The sequence below is a fragment of the Erythrolamprus reginae genome, chromosome 4 (genome assembly GCF_031021105.1).
Source record: "Erythrolamprus reginae isolate rEryReg1 chromosome 4, rEryReg1.hap1, whole genome shotgun sequence".
In the NCBI taxonomy this organism is placed as follows: Eukaryota; Metazoa; Chordata; class Lepidosauria; order Squamata; family Dipsadidae; genus Erythrolamprus; species Erythrolamprus reginae.
In genome coordinates, this window is record NC_091953.1 from 53,740,885 (window position 1) to 53,763,798 (window position 22,914).

Consider the following 22,914-nt stretch of genomic DNA (forward strand, 5'->3'; position numbering starts at 1 on the left):
AACTAAAATGTTGTTTACTTAACTTATTGAAAATAAATAAACTGTAATACCATATGCTTCTCTTCAATTTTTATGTAAACAGTCTCCCCACTCCCAAATCTTCCTAAAGTCTTTAGCCAAAATACCAGTCTGTCAACATCTAGACCCTTATCAGTCGGGTTTCAGGCCTGGCTACAGCACTGAAACTGCTTTGGTCACACTGATGGATGATCTCTGGCAAGCCTGAGATGGTGGTCATTCCACCATCTTGGTGCTGCTTGACCTTTCAGTGGCTTTCGATATCATTGGCCATGGTATCCTTCTGCGACAATTGGAGGGGTTGGGAGTGGGAGACACCATACTGTGGTGGTTCTCCTCCCATCTCTCTGAGCAGTCACAGTCGGACTTGGTGGGGGGACAGAGATTGATCCCTAGGCCCCTCCTTTGTTGGGTGCCACAGGGGTCAATTTTGTCTCCTTTCCTATTTAACATCTACATGAAAATGCTGGGTGAAATTATCCGATGACATGGGGTGAGGTATCACCAATATGCTGATGATACCCAGCTCTACATCTCCACCCCATGTCAATTCAGTGAAGCGATGGACATGATGTGCCGGTGCTTGGAGGCTGTGAGGGTCTTGATGGGTGCTAACAGACTCAAGCTCAATCTGGAAAAGACTGCATTGCCTCCGAAGGACTGTTCTATCTGTCCATCCTTAACTCTGGGGGGAAATATTAACACACTCAGAATGGATATGCAATCCTTCTGGATCTGCAGCTGAGACTGGATCATTGTCTCTTGGCTGTGGCTAGGAGCCTTTTGCACAGGTTTTGCATAGTAGTGCATAGTAGTGCATCAGTTGCAGTCCTATTTGGATCAGGAATCTCTACTCATAGTCATTCATGTCCTTATCATTTCACAGCTAGACTATTGCAATGTGCTCTACATGGGGCACTCTTGAAAAGTATTTGGAGACTACAACTGGTTCAAAATGCAGGTGTGCAAGCTGTTGTGGATGTGCCCAGGTACCCCCACATCATGCCAACCTTCCACCAGCTGCATTGGCTCCCAATCAGTCTCCGGACACAATTCAAGGTGTTGGTTATCACTTTTAAAGCCATACATGGCTTAGGTCCAGATTATATATGGGACTGCCTTCTACCATATACTCCCCCAACAGCTGATTAGGGCCCACAGTGTTGGTCTTCTCAGGGTCCCATTGCTAAATAGTGTCAGCTGGTGGCACCGTGTAGGAGGGCCTTCTCTGTGGTGGCTTGGGCTCTATGGAACTAACTTTCCCCAGAGATCCACATGATTCCCAGTCTCCTGGCCTTCTGATAGGCCATGAAAACCTGGCTTTGAACTATACCATCTAGCCCCAGCTGAAAGGATATGAATGTTTTATTATTAAGAGTTTTAAATTGTTTTTATATTGTTGTTCACCGCCCACAGTCCAGAAGGAGTTGGGTGGCTTATAAATTGCAAAAATAAATAAATAAATAAATCACCAGGTAGACCTGATATGAAATATAATAATATCATCTAATTCTGTTTTATTGTTGGATTATGTTAATAGAAGCTTGCAAGTCTGAAATAACTATTCTCCTCTCATTTCCTTTACCCTTGGAAATTAGGAAGGGTCTCTTCTGAGTTTCTTGCACCAACTATTATCCAGAATGTGAGCTCCAAGTCTTCGGAGAGGGGCGGCAATCAAGTCTAATAAAATTATTATTATTATTATTAATCATTCCTTAGAGCTCCTCCCTGGATGCAGTCTCTAAGATTATTCCTACACACCTATACACAGAACCTACATCAGAGGTAGGTTCCCCCCAGTTTTCACATGTTCTATAGAACTGGTAGCAAACTGCTGGTCACATCACAGTGATATAACAGAACTAGTTATGTTGGTGTTGGTCCATGAATGCTTCATTCTTTTGGGGAGGATTTTTTTGGGAGGGTGTTGCTGATTTTTGTTTGTTTGTTTGTGCATGTGCAGAAGCTGAGTTTCTGGCACTCCGCATGCACCGCCATCTCATTTTTTGCTTTTGGGGGGATTTATTTTGTAATTTTCAGTGCTGCACATGTGCGTATGCATGATGCGCATGCTTGGCCATGTGACATGGGAGAAAAAGAACCAGTGGAGAGGTAAGTTAGAACCACCCCTGACCTACAAATGTGAGCAAGTTCAATGCCATTTGTACATTCATTGAACATCTGATTGGTGGAAAGTAAATTAAGAAATATAGCCTCCCTCTTGACTTAATTAGGTTCCACCCATCACATTTGGAATAATTTTCATGATTTCATGGTAGAACAGGCACTTTTCTTAAGGAGAAAAAAAAAGAAAAGCTACTGCCAAAGATAAAGGAACATAAGAAAGCCAACTGTATTTTAGAACAAAGTTAAAATAAGTAAAAAGGGAAAAGAAAGAGAAGACAAAAGTAGATTAAAAAAAACTAATATTACAATATTGTAAAAAACTAGAACTAGAAAACAAAGGATGTCTAAAGGAATTCTGAAAACAGAAGGTGATTCCAAACTCAATTTGGTATTCTAAAGAACAATAATCAATAGATAGTAACTGATTCAATGTATTTTTTTTATTGTGCAAGAATGGGGTTTCCTTATTTTACAAAAACTATTAAAATATCAATTGTAATAATGATAACACTCCGCAGTCTGCATTGGTTGCCGATCAGTTTCCGGCCGCAATTCAGTGTTGGTTATGACCTATAAAGCCCTTCATGGCATCGGACCAGAATATCTCCAGGACCACCTTCTGCCCCATGAATCCCAGCGACCGATTAGGTCCCACAGAGTTGGCCTTCTCCGGGTCCCAATGTCATCTGGCGGGACCCAGGGGAAGAGCCTTCTCTGTGGTGGCCCTGACCCTCTGGAATCATCTCCCCTGGAGATCAGGATTGCTCTCACCATCCTTGCCTTTCGCAAACTTCTCAAAACCCACCTCTGCCGTCAGGCATGGGGAAATTGATTCCCTGGGCCGTTTCGTTTTATGCATGGTTTGTCTGGGATGTATGACTATTTTTATATTAAGGGTTTAAAACTGTTTTGTAACTCTTGGATTTGTACTGTGTTTTGTTGCTGTGAGCCACCCCAAGTCTCCGGAGAGGTGCAGCATACAAATCTAAATAATAATAATAATAATAATAATAATAATAATAATAATAATAATGGAACCAAATGTACAAAATTTATAATGTAGAATTTTCAGGATGAAATTTACATGTCTTTAAGGTATATAAAATATACCAGCCCTAGGTTCCTTATGAAAATAATTGTAATTAGCCAGATATAACTGGTCCTTAACTGGGCTGGGGGGGGGATCCCTTTTCTAGACAAAAGACTGTATTTTGGATGATCAAAAGAGTAATTTAGCCAGCATGTGAAATTCACAGTAAATACACTAGACGTTAATGTTAAGACAGAATGATGCATAAGCAATGACTTTGGCTAGACCTAGCTGACACTCTTCATTGAAGTCCTGCTGTTGAAGCATCTGCTGCTTATTATTCTATTGCTAAATAGTCACTTGGGAAGCAGTGACTTAGTCAGAAGAATCAAATTACTCATTCAATTATACATGAACCCTAATGTTCTGTGGCAACATAGTAATAGTTCACTCAAGGCCCAGGAAATGGTATTTACATTATTCTGAATAATCACAAATTTCTCAAGATTGAATCATATGTGGTCCACAATCATTTCGTTTTCTAGCATTTGAACTAGATTTTTTTAGTTTCCACCAAATATGCATTTACATTAAAATGAGATATCTATGGAAGTGTTTCTAAATTATAAGGCTGAAATTAAGGATAATCATGAAAGGTGTGTGTGTGCATTTTATTTTATTTATTTATTTTGTCCAATACACAATGAGGGTTTTTAGTGGATATATATATATATATATATATATATGTTAAATGTTTATAGCTGGAATTTTAAAATTAAGGGAGACCAGGATAGATCTATTTCGGCCTTATTATAAAAAAGGAGCTGTGACGTTCCTTAAAAATATACCAGGGTGATCCGACATAAGAAAAAAACATATATATATATATATATATATATATATATATATATATATATATATATATATATGTGTGTGTGTGTGTGTGTGTGTGTGTGTGTGTGTCACATGTTTTTTTGCTGAATTTTAAAATTAAGGGAGACTAGAATAGATCTATTTCGGCCTTATTTTGGCCTCATCAGCTAGCCATACCTACTCGGACTTGAACCTGCAACCTTTGTCTTGTAAGGCAGAGAATTATCCTCTAGGGTACAGTATCCAATCCCTTCAGCTCTGCACCAGATATACACACATAGTAAAATACAGCATGGCAAAACACAGAAGTCTTCAAAATCCCACCTCCGGACTTCTGTGTTTTTGTGATGCTGCAATTTCGCTGAGGCTCCCCTCGCTGGAAAACTCCACCTCTGGACTTCCATTGCCAGCGAAGCATCTGTTTTTGCGCTGCTGGGTTTCCCCTGCAGCATCGCAAAAACACAGAAGTCTGGAGGTGGTGTTTCCCATGGAGGGGAGCCTCAGGAGAATCCCAGCAGTGCAAAAATGGGTGCTTCACTGGCAACAAAAGTCTGGAAGTGGGGATCCCAGTGGCGGCGGCTTGGGTTTGTAAGGTGAAAATAGTTTGGAAGAAGAGGCAAAAAAATCTTAAACCCCGGGTTTGTATCTCGAAAAGTTTGTATGACGAGGGGTTTGTAAGAAGAGGTATCAGTGTATTTGCAAAGGAGCAAAAGGCAAGAGAAGAAGCTAAGGTTGTAAACTAAGGAAGCTAAGGAGAGAAGCAACCTAGAAGTAAAGAGAAATTTACTAATTGTTAAAGCAATTAACCAATAGAATAGCTTACTAGAGGCTTTCAAAAAAAGACAGGACAACCATTTGTCTAAAATGATATATGTATACTGTTCAAGCAGGGGGTTGGATTAGAAGACCTCCAAGATCCTTCTTATAAATTATAAACACCAACTCTTAAACTATGAACTACATTGTTTCTAATAACATTTTCTCATGTATGATTGGTATAAAGAATATAATGAGTTACAAATTAGTATTAGCAATAGGAGGAGAAAAAGTTCACTATAATTGGGTTGCTGCTTCTACCAAATCTGGCTGGTTCATATAGAAGGGGAAAAGTGATTTAGTGATTAAGAAATTAATATCTCCAAATTGATATCCATCTTCAAGTAGTCACATAGAGGTTCTCCAGAATGTTTTGTCTTTAATTTGCCTTTTGTTCTATTTTCAAGATAAGATATGCCATTATTCCCACAGATATATTAATACATGTATTGTTGTCTTAAGCAAAATACAGAAATTTACTATCATGATTGTAATATTTTTTCAACTTTGCATGGCTCTCCCAACAACTATCATCCAGTAAAGATCTACATTTTGAATCAGTATAAGTCCTTAGGCTAAATAAATAATAAGCCATGTAGTAGTAAAATTCAAAACTTTATCAGCAATTTCCTGCAACTTCACTTTTTTTTTTTGCTCCCACAATGTTCCTTGGAGTAATAGTCAAAAAAACTTTTCCTCATAAAATATAAAGGTTGGAAAATTGTGAAAACAAGGACATATTTCATTTTTATTAGCATTGGTTGAATTATGGAATACCTGAATGTTAATAAAATCTTCTTCCTTCCTGTTTTATAGAATTATCGCTCAGTCATAATACAGTGAACATGAGATGTTGATAAGAAGGATGACCCCAAATGATTGTCATTAGGTTTTCTTAAAACAGAATTTTAATTATGTTGAACAGTTACGTACCTGATTAATTTTAAGTTAGCAAGTGTGATCTACTTTACCCGTTTTCAATTTTTGCTAGCAAGTTAGCAAGACATTTTTTTTATCAGTGGCCCAATCTGAACTTGTTTTTCCAGTACAGTGATATCTCATCTTACAAACACCTCGTCATACAAACTTTTCGAGATACAAACCCGGGGTTTAAGATTTTTTTGCCTCATCTTACAAACTATTTTCACCTTACAAACCCACCGCCGCTGCTGGGAAACCCCACCTCTGGACTTCCGTGTTTTTGTGATGCTGCAGGGGAATCCCAGCAGTGCAAAAACGGGCGCTTCACTGGCAACGGAAGTCCGGAGCTGGGGTTTCCCAGCGAGGGGAGCGTCAGGGCAATCCCAGCAGTGCAAAAACACAGAGGTCCGGAGGTCGGGTTTCGAGGACTTTGGTGTTTTTGTGATGCTGCAATTTCACTGATGATCCCTTCACTGGGAAACCCCACCTCTGGACTTCCGTTGCCAGCGAAGTGCTCGTTTTTGCGATGCTGGGATTCCCCTGCTGGGATTCCCCTGCAGCATTGCAAAAACACAGAAGTCCAGAGGTGGGGTTTCCCATGGAGGGGAGCCTCAGGGGAATCCGAGCAGTGCAAAAAAGGGCGCTTCGGCTGGCAAAAGGGGTGAATTTTGGGCTTGCACGCATTAATCGCTTTTCCATTGATTCCTATGGGAAACATTGTTTCATCTTACAAACTTTTCACCTTAAGAACCTCGTCCCGGAACCAATTAAGTTTGTAAGACAAGGTATCACTGTATCTTAAATATTTCACTGCCCAGTAACTTTAGTTTATTTGGAAGCAACTTATCTGTTCATTTACAAATGTATTTTGTTAATGAATTTTGTTAATTGCTGAAAGCAGTGATTAAAATCTGCTGTCTTGAAAAGTGTGAATTAGCAGGACAATTATATAGTCCTGTCGGAAGACAATAATCATGTAACATTATGTAATATATTGTAGTGATTCACAAATGTAGAATCATGTCAATAAAATTCATATAAACAGTTTGTTTCTGTCAAAAGAACAATATAAGAAATCAAGTCACAAAAATGTTTTTCATCTTTCTATAGCAAAAATGTCTTGGAACAACAGGTTGACAATTTTTGTCCTAATTAATATTTTCTAAATATTTCTCACTTACAAGTCTCTAACCAAAAGGTTCACTGGTCATACTTATTTCTATTTAATGGCAGTGACTTTTCAATTAACTGAGAATGTAATAGATTGTGGAAAACTTATTTAAGTAATTTTATTTTTTTCCTCAAGAAAAAGACTGAAAATTTCTTCCTTTTACTCATTTAATACAATCAAATCTTCCTGTAACGTACCCATGCTGTGTTACTGTCAGCATTTTCTTTCATAATTGGAAACCTGGTGTGGTACAATGCGAATTTTTCATAAGGTTTTAATTTAATGCCATTAGCTAGCTGCTAACTCAGCAGTTTTCTTCAAAACTTTAAAATTCACATGTCCCATACATCTATGCAGTAGATGGATTCAATCATCACTTGGCTTTTTGTTAACAAAAGTTGAGTTAGCATTACTTAATGGATTATCATTAATCACAAACAAACCATTTTCTAACTTTGCAATAACCTTTCTTCCTTGCTTTTCAATTTTACATTTATCACTCTGAAATCTTACAACATATCCTTCATTTATCAAATCTCTAACAGATAGCAGATTATATACTAGTTTAGGTATATATAACATTGGTAAACTCTCATTTAACCATGAACAATATGCATTACCTTCTTCAGATGCTCTAATTTTCCAACCATTAGCTATTGCTACATGTTGGTTATTATTATTCATTTTGACAAGCTTTTCTCTAGTACAGTGATCTTTGTGGGGGTTACGTTCCAAGACCTCCCGCGAAAATCGATTTTCCGCAATATAGTGGCGCGGAAGTAAAAACACAATTTTTGGCTATGGACAGCCAAAAACTACCCCCACGCACCCTTTTTCAAGGCAGCACAAGGAGCCGGGCTTGAAATTAGGGCAGGGAGCGACGAAAGTGCAGAAGCCGACAAAGATTGCTTTGAATGTCGGCTGCCCCCGCCCCCCAGCACCCGCCGTTCGCCTGCCCGCTGCTCGCCCGCCGCTCACCCGGCCACCCGCCGTTCACCCGCTCGCTCGCTCGCTGCTCGCCCGCCCGCCGTTCGCCCGGCCGCTCGCTCGCTGCTCGCCCGCCCGCTGTTCGCCCGGCCGCTCGAGAGCAAGAGGGGAAGAGATAGAGAAAGAGAGAGAAGGAAAGAAAGAAAGAGATAAGAGAGGGAGGAAGAGAGTGTGAGAGAGGAAGAAGCAAGAGAGAGAAAGAGAGAGAGAAAGAAAGATGAGAAAGGAAGGAAGAGAGTGAGAGAGAGGAAGAAAGAGAGAGAGAGAAGAGTGGAAGGAAGAGAGAGAGAAATTATATAAAAAAGGGGAGAAAAAAAGAGAAATGAGAAAATGATTGAAGCAGAGAATGACAGGAAAGAAAGAGAAAGAGACAGAGAAGTGACTCTTGGTGATGACGTATGACGTCATCGGGTGGGAAAAACTGTGGTATAGCAAAAAAAACGTGGAGTATTTTTTAATTAATATTTTTTGAAAAACCGTGGTATAGCGTTTCACAAAGTTTGAAGCCGCGAAAATCAAGGGATCACTGTATTGTTTTGCCCCGCTATCAGTTAACCAAAACTCCTGGTTTACATCTTTAGTTGCATTTGGCATAGCTAACATTTTTATGTGTTCTCTGTGCGTAGCTAACATTCTGTTTCCTACCCTTTTTATAGAATCTAGCTATCCCCACAAGAATAACATTTCCTAATAAAATGTACACTTGAAGATATTTTCTCTTCTTGTGGTTGTTTCTCTCTCATCTGCTTTCTATCTTCCCTGATTCCTTGATTCCACAATCAATCTTCCAGTTATGCCAGCTAATGTTAGTTCATCTCTGGTCAAAACTTCCAGTGAAGATATATAATCATCACAACACAGTAATGGCCAAAATTGTCAGTCAACGAAGCAGTGGAAGTGATGTGCCGGTGCCTGGAGGCAGACCCACCTCTGCCGTCAGGCATGGGGGAACTAAACATCTCCCCCTTGCCCATGTTGTTTTGCCATTTGATTGATTGACTGTGTGTCTGTTTTTATATACATTGGGATTGTTTTATGAATTTATGAATTTTAAATTGTAATTAGATTGGTGGGCATTGGATTTGTTGTTATGTACTGTTTTTTATTATTGTTGTGAGCCGCCCCGAGTTTGCGGAGAGGGGCGGCATATAAATCCAATAAATCTAATCTAATCTAATCTTTCACTGCCACACTGTGGGTGTGGCTTATTTTGTGGGTGTGGCTTAATGGTCATGTGACTGTGTAGGAGTGGCTTGCTAGCCATGTGACCAGGTGGGAATGGCTTGAACGATCATCATCTTTAAGTCCTTGACTTACAATCTCACCAGTGACACTCTCTGGGGTAACAATTTGCTTCACATTACTCATGCTCTCCTTCCTGGGTTGCCCCCTACCTCAGGCTGGGTAGCTAGGCAGATGGGTGCCGATCAGCTGTTGAGAAAAGATGATAATCTATATTTCTGTGTAGCTTTCCAAGGAAGAGGAGGAGGATGGGAGGGGGGATAGTCAGCTGGAGTTGGGCACACAGCTTCATTTCCACCGGTGAAACTGTGTTCCACCCCATCCTGCCTGCTGCCTACCCCTGTCACAACACTCATGCAATGAAGAGAGAATTATATAAACGTGATTCGATTGCCACTGCAATACAAGGCAGAACCCCAGGTTCAAATCCCCGTAATGATGTGGCTACCTTAACCCTACTGTTCTGTTCGAGTCTGTGCAACATGAAATCAAAGTTTGAGACCCTGTAAAAAATTTTCCCTGCATTTCTGAAACTTGAAATTTCATGACTATTCATCATTTCAGAATTTTATTGGGGGGGGGGGGCTTACAAATTTTCCCTGCATTTCTGAAACTTGAAATTTCATGACTTTTCATCATTTCAGAATTTTTTTTGGGGGGGGGTGCTGGGCAAAAAAAGTCACACTTGTACTGTTTACGAGTCTGTGTGACTCACACTGAAAATTCTTTATTTTAAGTGCTTATATTTGGTCAATTTGAAAACTTCATTCCCTTGGAAACTAGGTTGAACATTTCTGCACACAATGAAATGAAAATTGAAATAAAAAAACAATGCTTATTGTACAAGTGTATAGTGGTTTTGAACAGAGGAGCAGGGTTAAGAGGGAAAATAAGCCCGAAATAGATCTATAGTAGTTTCCCTTCATTTTCATTATCGGAAAAAATATGTTACACACACACACTTGAATATTCAAGCTCTGTTGAGCACTTCATTAGAAGGAAGTAATGCAAAGGAGCAAAAATAGACGTGTATAATTAAAACTCAAAGCATCACCAGAAAAATTAGCTCATACATCCAGATGTCAATGTGACAGTGGTTTTCCCTCCAATCTAATGAACTTTAATGATTATTGCTAAATTGTGCAAAATAAATCACATAAATTACTGCAGATCAACACAGATCAAATCTACAGTGGTTCTGCACTGTGTTCCTTTAAAAAGAATCAAACTCCATGTATATATGGATATGGTTCATTATTAATTACTATTAATTCCAGCAACTATGAACTGAAAGTGAAGAAGTATTTTAATCTCTCTGCCTACTTTTTCTTTAATTTGTTTATTACACTCTTCCTCATTGCCTCATATATCCCAGGGACTGATCAGATCGCAGAGTTGGCAATTTCCAGGTCCTGTCGGCCAAACAATGCCGACTGCTATTAGGGAAAGGCCTTCTCTGTTCCAGAGAGTTGTTTCCAGAGGCTCTGGGGCTCTGGAAACAACTCCCCCCAGAGATTTACACCGCCCACACCCTTCTGCCCTTCTTAAAGGCTTTAAAACATTGAATCCAGCATAATGGGGCCATTGAACGATTACCCATTACCGTTGTTACTTTCTATGGTGGTACATGTCTGCTCTTGCAATTTTTTTGCCCATGCCCTCGTCCTAGGTCTGCACTGTTCTAATCCCCCCTTGTCCCCTGCGTTAAACCTGCATTGTGCCCCTCCCCCTCTACCTCCGTGTTGCTCCAGTATGTTCCCTTGTTTCCCACTAGGGGTTGCTCCACCCTCATGTAGCTGGTTTCTATGCCTGACCTGGAGAATTCTGTTAGGGGCTTTATCCAATCCTAATGACCTATCTCCTTTAAGTCGTTGTTGTTGCCTTAAAGCCTGGTATGCTGATGGCATATCAATATGTCTATTTAAAGAATTTTCGTTGGAGAACCAGGCTTCTTTTAGGAGGCGACCTCCCTTGGTTTCATCTCGCGCCAGAATCTCAGTTCCCTGGAAATCGAAGCCATGATCCTGCTCCTCCATGTGTGTCCAAATCTGGGAGCGTTGTTCCTGACGTCGGACCGCCAATTTGTGTTCGTGTATACGAGTTCTCAATCTTTTAGCCGTTTCACCCACATAGTGGTGCGCACAATTATTGCAGTTTATACGGTAAATTACTGAGGAGGACTCCTCCTTCACTAAGGTTTCCTTCGGGCGCATGTGACATATATAAATATTATATAATAATAATAATAATAATAATAATAATAATAATAATAATTTATTAGATTTGTATGCTGCCCCTCTCCGCAGACTCAGGGTGGCTCACAAAAAGAATATAACAATGTAACAAATTTAATATTTAAAAAAACATCTAAAAAACCCATCATTAAAAAACCATACAACACAAGCATACCATACATAAACTATATAAGCCTGGGCAAGGTGTCTCAATTCCCCCATGCCTGGTGATACAGGTGGGTCTTAAGCAATTTATGAAAGACAAGGGTGAGGGCAGTTCTAATCTCTGGGGGGAGTTGATTCCAAAGGGCCTGGATCGCCACAGAGAAGGCCCAAAGCAGCAGGAATTCACCTCTGATTTAACCCACAGCTGTGTTAAAATATATTTCATTATTTGCTTTCCTAGGCTTTAATATATCAATACATATCAATATTATGTAGATAAATAGTTTTTGGTTGTGTTAAGTATTTGGGCTTTGTGCAATATATCCAAATACATTTCTAAACATTTTGAAACCTTTAAAAAGTATTGTATTGGATTTTAGTAGATTAAAGTGACCAGACGTCCCGCTTTTGAATGATTTGTCCTGCATCCCGCCCACTTTCCAAATGTCCTGATTTTTTAATGGAATTGCGGGATGGCCAGCAGCTGGGGGAGAGCAGGAGGGAGGCATCTAGGGTTCTTTGGAGGATCTTCTCCTGAGCTGGACCGGACCGAGCGTGCTAGACCAGGGAGGATGGGAAGGGATGCCGCCACTCAGGCAGAAGCCGCAGCCGCTTGGGCACCGCAGGGACCCCTCGGGGGCATTTTAAGGCCAAGATAACTTTTCCCGCTTTTTTCCCTTCCTGAACCCAGCCCCCGCCCACCTCACCACTGCTGCCGCCACCTCACTTCAGCCCACCATGGGCCTAACACAGCCCCAGGGCCAGATCTGAAAGGAGGGCGACTGCGGGCTTCACCTTTGCCGGGGCTGGAAGATGTGAGCCAGTGGGGGCTGCTGGCATTGGAGCACTTGCTTTGGCAGGGAATTGCAAGCAGCACTGGCCTCCGTCCACCCTTCCTCACCCCCGTGGTGTAATTGGGAGCTCAGTCACATACGGGCCCTAGCAGACTCCACTGAGCACACAGATGGATGGTGTGCCTTCGGAGGAGGGAGCGAGTGAGCGGCTTGGAGACCCGGAGACTGCTGCCTTTTTTCAGCGGCTGATGCCAGCCGCTGAGCAGTGGGAAGCAAGGTGTATCCAAGCTGTGAACTCGGAGGGGGGCTTCCTTCCTTCCTTTCCTTCCTTCCTTTATGTCTTTCCTTTATTTTCTTCCTTCCTTTCCTTCTTTTCTCCCTCCCTCCCTTCTTTCTGTCCTTTCTCCTTTCCTTCCTTCTTTCCTTCCTTTGTTTCATTTATTTATTTTCTCCTTTTCTTTCTTTCTTTCTTTCTTTCCTTGCCTCTTTCTTTCTTTTTTATTTCTTTCTCTCTCTCTCCCTCCTTTGTCTCTCTCTCTCCTTCCTTCCTTTCCCTCCCTCCCCTCCCTTCCTTTCTCTCTCTCCTTTCCTTCCTTCCTTCTTTTCTCTCTCTCCCATCCCTTTCTTTTTTCTTTCTCTCTCTCTCCCCCTCTCCTTCCTTCCTTCCTCTCTCTCCTTTCTTTCTTTCCTCCTTCCTCCCTCTCCCCTCCCTTTCTCTCTTTCTTTCCTTCCTTCCTTTTTTCTTTTTCTTTCTTTCTTTGTTTCTTTCTTTCTTTCTTTTATAGCAATAGAATTTAGACTTATATGCCACTTTATAGAATAAAGGATAGAGGAAAGAAAAGAGAGAAAGAAAGAGGGACAGAGAGAGAGAGAAAGAAAGAGAGAAAGGAAGAGAGAAAGAAGGAGGGAAGGAAGGAGAGAGATAAATAGATAGAAATGGAGAGAGGAAGAGAGATAAATAGAAAAAGAAAGAGAATTTTTTTTGCTCCATATAAACCAATTTTTTAATCAAGCCCCCCCCCCCCCCCTTCAATGGTGCCCCTCTTTAACAATGTAAAAATCTGGTCACTTTACAGTAGGTGGCTTAAGATTCTTTTAAATTTCTGGGACAAATACTCTATCCCGTCTGTTTGCATCCTTTCTTCTAGCTTCCCCATTGTTTTTTTTGTTGAAATTGACAGATTAGATTGCAAAGGGTGTTTATCTGATTGCAGGGTGTTCGATCCTACTGATATGCCCCTTCTCATGGGGTGAAGCTAGCCTCCAAGGATGGAAGACACAGGTTTTGAATGTTTTGGTCAAGCATCCCAAATGCAGAGTGATCTTTTACAATGTCAGTAAATGCTTCTATGGGCAGCAACATCCTTTCTGAGACTATCATAACTTTGAATGGTCATTAAATAACTGGCCATTAAATAACCAGTAAGTCAAGGACTATGTCACTGAGCAATTATTCACATAATATTTTTGTATTTAACTACCATAAAATCTTTCCCTAAATTTACAAATTATTCTCACTGATTCACAATTATTATTATTTTTTTACTTCATTGGTTTTAACAAGACAAACATATATAAGATATATTCCCACCCTAAGGTATCTTCTGAATATATTTTTCATTATGATTAGATTAATAGGTTATATACCATCTGTTCTCTAAATATACAGAATTAATTGAAGGAATATCTTTTTGTTGGTAAATTCAATCCCATAACAGTGTGTGTTTAATATTGCTTTGGAGTTTGAATCCTGCAATAACAAAAGTTATTGTTTATTGAAATAACAGTAAATAAAAACTTTAATTTGGAAAGAATTATTATGAATAGTAAACAATTTTCTACTGCTTTATTTTGTCATCATGCATTTCTGAAGATGAGAAACACCTAAACAAACATATGGTTTGGAAGTTATTTTGAATGCTTCAAATTATTTCTAATAAGACAATATTAAATTTTCTGCCAGAAAGAACGAAAATCTTGTTCCATTCTTCCTGGCAGAAGTCCTGCATAGAACAATAAATTGGAACAAATTTATTAGAAGATCAGGAAGTATTTAGACAAACTTTTTTTTTCTACAGGGGGTATAGAGAGTCATTGATGGCTGGCATTCATATAAAAATAATTAACCAGAATAATTATTCTCTGTATAATATCAGCTAAATAAACTTGAGATAATTAGATTGTGCTGTTGTTCTCAAGTGGGTTCTCAAGTTTACCTGTTGTCAAGTTTAAAAAAGAGAAAAGTAGGCTAGGAAAATTCAGAACTTTTTAATGTTTTTGCTGGGTTTTTCAAAAAATAACCCTTAACTTCAAAAAGCAATGCTCTCAGGCGAACAAGGACAGAAACACCAGCCTGAAGATGACGAGTGGGACCTCGTCGAAACGTCGCCAGAAATTTCCAAATCCTACACGGGAAGAAACCCGAATATACCAAGGCCGTCATACCTGTACCCGTGAAAATCTACGAATAATATATATACATATATATATATATATATATATATATATATATATATATATATATGTAGATTGTTCTGAGTTCGGGTTTTGCCCTGTGTAATATTTTGCATGTTTATGCGACGTTTCGGTGAAATCACATCCACCATCATCAGGCTGAAGTTTCCAAGCTTCGTGCTGTTGTAAAATGGAATGTCTGCAACTGTCATTTCTTCCTAGTGTATAGTGTGGGGGTGGAGATTTGGTTTGAATGTAGCAAATAGATTGGGTGATTATGTTTCAGTGATCTGATTGGTTGGTGTAATCATAATTATTAGAAGGATTGACATGGTGATTTTATGAAGTGTTTTTTGTTTAAGGCTGGTTTCCAAATTTCAAAAGTCCAAAATCATAATTATTAGAAGGATTGAATGGTGATTTTTATGAAGTGTTTTTTTTGTTTAAGGCTGGTTTCCAAATTTCTGGTAGGCGGGACGTGTCATCTCTTTTATTCATGCAAAGGGGGCTCCTTTCAATTTCTATGGCTTCTAGGGCAATTCTTCTATATAAATTCTCTGTTTTGTGAAGTAATTTAGTTTTTTCAAAGTCAATTTTGTGCCCTGTTTTTTTAATGTGCTGGACAAGGGAGGAAGTCTTATCTTCTTTTTTAACTGCATTCACATGTTCTGCAAGGCGTGCACTTACTCTTCGGTTGGTTTGTCCAATGTATGTGGCTGCACATGTTTTGCAAGGGATTTCATAGATTCCTTGGTATTCCAATTGGATTTTATCTTTGGGGCTCCTTAGGATATTAGATATTTTTTGGTTAGTGCAAAATGAAGTTTTGATGTTATGTTTGTGCAGGATTTTACTAATTTTGTCTGTGGTGCCCTTGATGTAAGGGAGGATGGTGGTACCATTGTCCTGTTCTTGATCTTGTTTTTTGGGGGGTGTCTCTTTTTTGATTAGATTTGTGATTGTTTTCTCTTCGAATCCATTAGAAATTAATACATCTTTGAGTTTGTTCAATTCAGTTTTTAAGTGCTCATGGTCAGCTAAGCGTTTGGTTCTGGTGATGAGAGTTTTGGCCACTGAGGTGATTTGTGCGGGGTGGTGGTGTGAGTGTGCATTTAGATAACGGTTGGTATGGGTTTTCTTTTGGTAGATAGTGTGTCCTAGGCTGCCATTGGGTTTTTTATAGACCAGTACATCTAGAAAGGGAAGTTGATCATTGATTTCTGTTTCCATAGTAAACTGTATTTTGGGATGTAGGCTGTTAAGATGTGTGAGGAAATTGTCTAGTTTTTCTTTACCATGTGGCCAAATTACAAAGGTATCATCAACATATCTCAGCCAAAGTTTAGGTTTGTATTTGGATTGCTCTAATGCATTATTTTCGAAATATTCCATATAGAGGTTGGCGATGACCGGTGAGAGAGGTGATCCCATGGGGGCTCCCTCTATCTGTTTATATCTTTGTTCATTATAGATGAAGTATGTATTGGTCAGGCAGTGGTTGGTAAGGTCTAGGATATATTTGGGGGGTTTGTGTTTGTCCTGGATAGCTGTCAAGGCTTCTTTAATAGGTATTTGTGTGAAAAGGGACACGGCATCAAAACTCACAAGTAGGTCATCGGGTTGTAGGTTTTGTTTTTTGATTATTTGTATAAAGTGGAATGAATTTTGAACATATGAGGTAATAGTTTCTGTATATGGTTGAAGGTATTTGGCTAAAAATTTGGCAAGGTTTTGTAGAGGGGAGCCTATAGAACTGACTATTGGTCTGAGAGGTATTCCTTCCTTGTGTATTTTTGGAAGGCCATAGAGTTTTGGACATATGGAAGATTTTTCTCTGGGGATGATTTTTTGCTGGATTTCTTCGCTGATGGGAGAGGCCTTGATTTTGGATTTGGTAGTTTTTTCTAGGTAGGTGGTAGGATCTGTGCTTAGGAGTTTGTAGGCTGGGTTTTGTAGTAGAGTTGTCATTTTTTCTTTGTAGTCTGCTGTGTTCATCACTATTGTGGAGTTTCCTTTGTCGGCTGGGAGGATGGTTATATGATGGTCTTTCTTCAAATTGATAAGTGCATCTCTTTCCTCCTTTTGTATGTTGCTTTTAGGAGGTTTACTAGAGCAGAGAATATTAGTGACTTTAAGTCTGATTTTGTTGGCTGTATCTGGGTTTATTTTATTTAGATTTGTTTCAATTCCACATATGATGTTTTCAGTTGGGATGCGTTTTGGAGTTATTGCAAAATTGAATCCTTTTGAAAGAATATTGGTTTCTGTAGTGGTGAGTATCCTGTCTGATATGTTATGTACTGTTTTGGTCATAAGTTGTTGTGGAGGGCTGGGTTTCTGCTGTATTTCTAGTTTTTGGAGTTTTTTATTATGTGTGTCTGTCTTATATTGGGTTTCTGTTTCTGCTCTCCAGATTGATATTTGTTTGAATTTATCCCAGAGTATAGGGTGTAATTGGTTGCTGATTTTAAGGTGAAGAGAGAGTAGACTTTTGTTGATTTCATCAAGTATGAATCTTTTTTTGTGGAGTTCATTTCTGATTAGGGCTAATTCAGTTCTTTTTAGGATCCTCTCAATGGTTGGGGTTTTTGGGTGGAATTTTAGTTGGAAGTATTTGGGAATTATTCTTTTGTCCCTGCAGTTGCGTAGGAATGTGAGATCACATAAGATGGAGGCTTTTCTGACTTCAAGTTTTTCATAGGTCCTAGTCAGTAGGAAAGTGTCCTCCCCGTAGAGGTAAGATATTTGTTTTCGTAAATTTTCATGGGTATATGTATGTAGATTGTTCTGAGTTCGGGTTTTGCCCTGTGTAATATTTTGCATGTTTATGCGACGTTTCGGTGAAATCACATCCACCATCATCAGGCTGAAGTTTCCAAGCTTCGTGCTGTTGTAAAATGGAATGTCTGCAACTGTCATTTCTTCCTAGTATATAGTGTGGGGGTGGAGATTTGGTTTGAATGTATATATATATGTCAAATGTTTTTTTAGCTGGAATTTTAAAATTAAGGGAGACTAGGATGGTCCCATTTCGGCCTTGTTCTGGCCTCATCAGCTAGGCACACCCTTCCTTACTGGGATTTGATCCGGTGGACTCTGCCTTGTAAGGCAGAGAATTAGCAGTTGAGCTATCAGATCAGATCCCTTCCAGCTCTGTACCAGGGAGGGGCTATATGTTTTTTTTGTTTTTGTTTTTTTAATGTCGGATCACCCTGGTATATTTGAAGGAGCGTCACAGCTCCTTTTTGCCTCTAGACCCAACTCAGGGCCATTTCAAGGCAGTTAATTTATTTATAGCCGACAACTATATTCTGTATGTGTCAAATGTTTTTTTAGCTGGAATTTTAAAATTAAAATTAATATATGTATGTATGTGTGTGTATATATATATATATGTGTGTATATATATATATATATATATACATATATATATATATATATATATATATATATATATATATGTGTGTGTGTGTGTATATATATATATATATATTCCCTTACAAGGGAAAGGTTGCAGGTTCAAGTCCCAGTGGGTATGGCTAGCTGATGAGGCCAAAATAAGGCCGAAATAGATCTATCCTAGTCTCCCTTAATTTTCATATTCAGCAAAAATACATGTGACCCATATATATATATATATATATATATATATATATATATATATATATATATATAAATTATGTATATTTATATTTTACATATTGTATTGTACATACTTATTAAATATATTAAACACAAATAAAGGCATACTATACTATATGTTCAGGAAAACCCACCCATAGGAAGAATAGTAATTAGCCATTGGTTTCCTGAAATGGAAAGATGGGAGGCAAGCAGTAGCAGAATTGTTCAACAGTATGGTAGCTGCAATTCAAACTTTGCCAAAATATTAGAAAAAAAATTCACAGTCTGGACACTCTGGATAATCTATATTTTCTTAAGCCTCTAATGAATAATTCCTATTCATAAGATAGGAATAGTTTTAGCATGTTGAGCAGATTTGTCCTTAGAATGCAAGATTTGTTTGGATTGACTGGGAATGGAATAAAGGACAGGGTTAATTCTTTCTATGAAAGAGATAAAACTTCAATGATGGATGTGACAGAAATAAGATGAATTGTTAACCCACCTGAAACCAATCCCAGGCATTACCTTCTCTTCTTAAAAATGCTAAATTATACCAATCTAAACAGCATCATGCAGTTTAATGTCAAAAATCTTTTGAAGAATATATTCATACGTTGTCACAAATCATAACAGCACAGCAAGCATTGTACTTACTGGTACAATTATTTTCTAGATGTTTCTTCCAGCGCTTCTGGTATTACACATAGAGTATTTTATGTCAGGATGACAATGTTTCACATCTTTAATAGTAATGTAAGAGAAGTTACACAATAATTATTTACATTAATGCTTAAAGCCCATGGAAATAATAAAGTGAGTGAATGAAGATTATTAATGGAGCAAAGTATGCCACTGTGAGAAAAGATATGTTTAGAGTTTTTTTATTAGTTAAAATAATATGCCTATGTTTTTTAAATTGGCCACTTGTATTCCATAAGAAATTGAAGCAAAATACATCCCTAAAGATACAGTTAAAAGTCAGTAAAACAAAAGTATATTATGTTAATATACATAAATATTTTTTTCTTTAAAACAATTATTTACAACGATAAAATAATTCAAATGAGAAACAAATACCTATGGAAAGGATATTTCTGTGGTGATCTCATAAAACTGGAAAAAAGATTTGGGGTTCTTTGTTCTTAACTATGTAAGAGGGTTATCTGAAAAGTAAGGTTAGAAGGCATGTAGCTCTTGTGGGGAATGTTCGCAGGGGAAGTTGGTATTACTATTGTGTAGCGGGAAGCCAGCAAAAGAGCAGTGCCAGTGGTCAGTAGATTATCAACTGGCATTGTGATGAAGGTTAGAGATGACCATCCTCATTGCATTTCCCTCCAAGTGCAAAGTATATGCTGTAATAAACTACCTGAATGCTAAGGGCATAGACATTGCTGTGATGGGTACCCAAGATTTGTCTGCGATGGGTGCCCAAGATTTTTCTCGCCGATTGCTGAGTTTTGAATTCTTTGGCTGAAGGAGAATGGATGTGGTGCCACTGCACTGATTGACATTTACTCTCTGGAGTATGGTGATAAGCCCAAGTTTCATCTCCTATCACTATGCAGTTGAGAAAAGCCTCGCCTTCAATCTTGAAATAGTCAAGAAAATATCGACTCTGTTGATTTCGTGCGCTTCTGTAACCATCAAAGCCACATTTATGTCCTTAGCCTTCAGGTAGCATATTACAGCATGCACTTCGCACTTGGAGGGAAATAGAATGAGGATGCTTTTCTCTAAACTTCACAACAATGCCAGTCAATGATCACTGACCACTGACACTGCTTGTCCTCTTCCACTGGCTTCTCACTACACGATAGTGATACCAACTTCCCCTGCGAACATTCCCCATGAGAGCTACATAATATTCTAGATAAACCACATAATTAACCATAAGGATTTATCGTATTTATTGTCATCTGCAATATCAGTAGAAGACTTTACCATCCAATGATACTAGTAAAATGAACTGTTAATATCTATTTTAATGTATTGTATTTATTTATTGTATAGCATTAAGAGTTAATATGAGAAGGCAATGCAAAAATAACAAATCAACAAACAAATAACTAAATCAATAAATTGGAGTAAAACATTTTAAAACATTTTACAAGCATAAATGTCTATTGACTATATCTGAAGGTCAACCATAAAAAAGAACAACATGAATTATATCACCAGACAATTTTTGAGAAGAAATCCAGAATTTATAAATATAAATTTCTTACAAAAATTATTCCTTACAGTAAATTATAGCAGTGGTGAGGAACCTTTTAATGTTATGTCCTTAACAGAGAAAAAAAGAAATATATCACAGATGTGACTATCTCCACGTGGTTTAATGAACATGCTATATCATCGGTCAATGTATGAACACTTTGGGATCATTGAATAGGTTAGTGTCTCCTTGATGATAATATCTTTAGCATGTCTTCTGAGACTGTCTATAAAAGAACCAATTAATTTGATATTATCATTGCATGGACATCTGTATAAAAGTTGGAACTAAGCCAAATATTCATTAAACCATGGCTTTCAGGTGTAATCCAAGCTCTATATTGACTTCAATCTTATTTCCCTAGATCAATTATTATTATTCATCCAAATATTTTAATATTTAATATTTTTCAGATAAGGTGGGGTACATTATATATTAAATTATCAATGTTGTCAAATTAAAATATAAATACATTATCATTCTCTCTCTCTCTCTCTCTTTATATATATATATATATTAAAAAATCACATAACCACATTCAATGTAGCAGGACATGACTGTACAAAAAAGACTTTTCCATAGTGAGCAAAATGAGGGCTCAATTTAGAAACCCCAGCTAACAGTTTGCAAATGTGCAATTAAAATTCTAGCTCTTGTCTAATTATAGCACACTTAAGTTAAATGATCTTAATAGACACATAATGATAGCTTTATAAACCTACTGTTACTTATAATCCAAAGTAATTTGTAGTTCACTTTAAAAAGCATCCATTAAATGCCTATTATGATCTTTATGTAATTTAAGTAGACATTTAATGAATGCTTTATAAACCTAAATAGCAATTATTTCCAAAGACAACTGGTAACCATCTAGAGTTACACAGCCATCAATGTAAATTGGCCATTCTGATGAAATTGGGGAACTAATGCTTAAAGTCTATTGAACTGTAGGTAAAACTAGACTGCATGTATTTTTCTTAATAGAACACTCTTGTTATTAATAAGCAAAAATATTGAAATCCAAAGGTAAGCTTATTGCTATTTACAAATAGGGTCTGCTCTACTTTTAATTATTCAGAAACCCAACAGCATACAAGAAGTATTTATATCTTAACAATTCTACTGCCTATTTACATTTGGTGCATATAGGAAATTTTAAGTTCACTCATTTGCCTTAATATCAAGCAACTGCAAGTCCTTGAATTATAACCATAATAGCTAAAATTTTAAAAGTAAAATAAGCGTTCAATATTATTAAACATAACTGACATACAGCTAATATCCAATCCTGTAATGTAAATCAGAAGTGGCTCTGTTTGGTGATCTGAATTATTGGTTATTCCAAAACTCTCACTGCAATTTGGAACTAATCATCTCTAACAATAAACATTAAACTAAACTGACCTACTGTAAATGTAAAAAATCTAATTTATACCTTAACAGTATTTTGAACTAAACATTAAGCTAAAAGCCTTCTCTATGGATTCATGATGATTTATAGTGAATAGGCAGTCCAAGACTTGGATATGGTTAAAATGAGAGGGTTTGAGACAGTAACTTAGAAAGAGCTATTCCAATTACAGCTTTGTTTAAAGAGCTCTTTGTCCTTCCTAAATTCTCCTGTATAACCAATTTTTTCTGCATTCATGATTATACTAAAAGAGCCATATAATAGCTAAATTTGGAGCATGTCTTCAGTGAGACAGTGATTATTAGGCAAGAATTCAGATTTAACTCAGAATTATAAATTGGAATGGAACAATTACTATGGTAAGAAACATAGGGTATCTGAATGTCCAAGTCATCAGAACTTAAATTATCTCACAGAAGAACTTATTTTCATCTAATTTTTGAAATTATGGATTAAATAATTCCTAATTCATAACTCTTAGTTGAATCTGGACAAAAATAATTTTAATTAATCATATTCAACAAGAGAAACCTGTTTTTTCTTTACTAGTACTCTGCAGTTGTGGCACTTCTGGGATCGGACCAATTTATTGGATATATCCCAGTAGCTTGGTATATTGGGATATATTAGACAAAATCAATCAATCAATAAAAATAAAAATAAATAAATTGGTATGGAGTATGGAAAAATATAATACAAATAAATTCAGAAATCATGTCTGGCCTCCATTCTCCATAATGAGAGTGAATAATAAAAAGATAAGCATGGATAAAAAATGGATTGTGATCAGTTTATTCACTTTGCAAAAGCTGTAGTTTACATGTTGGAC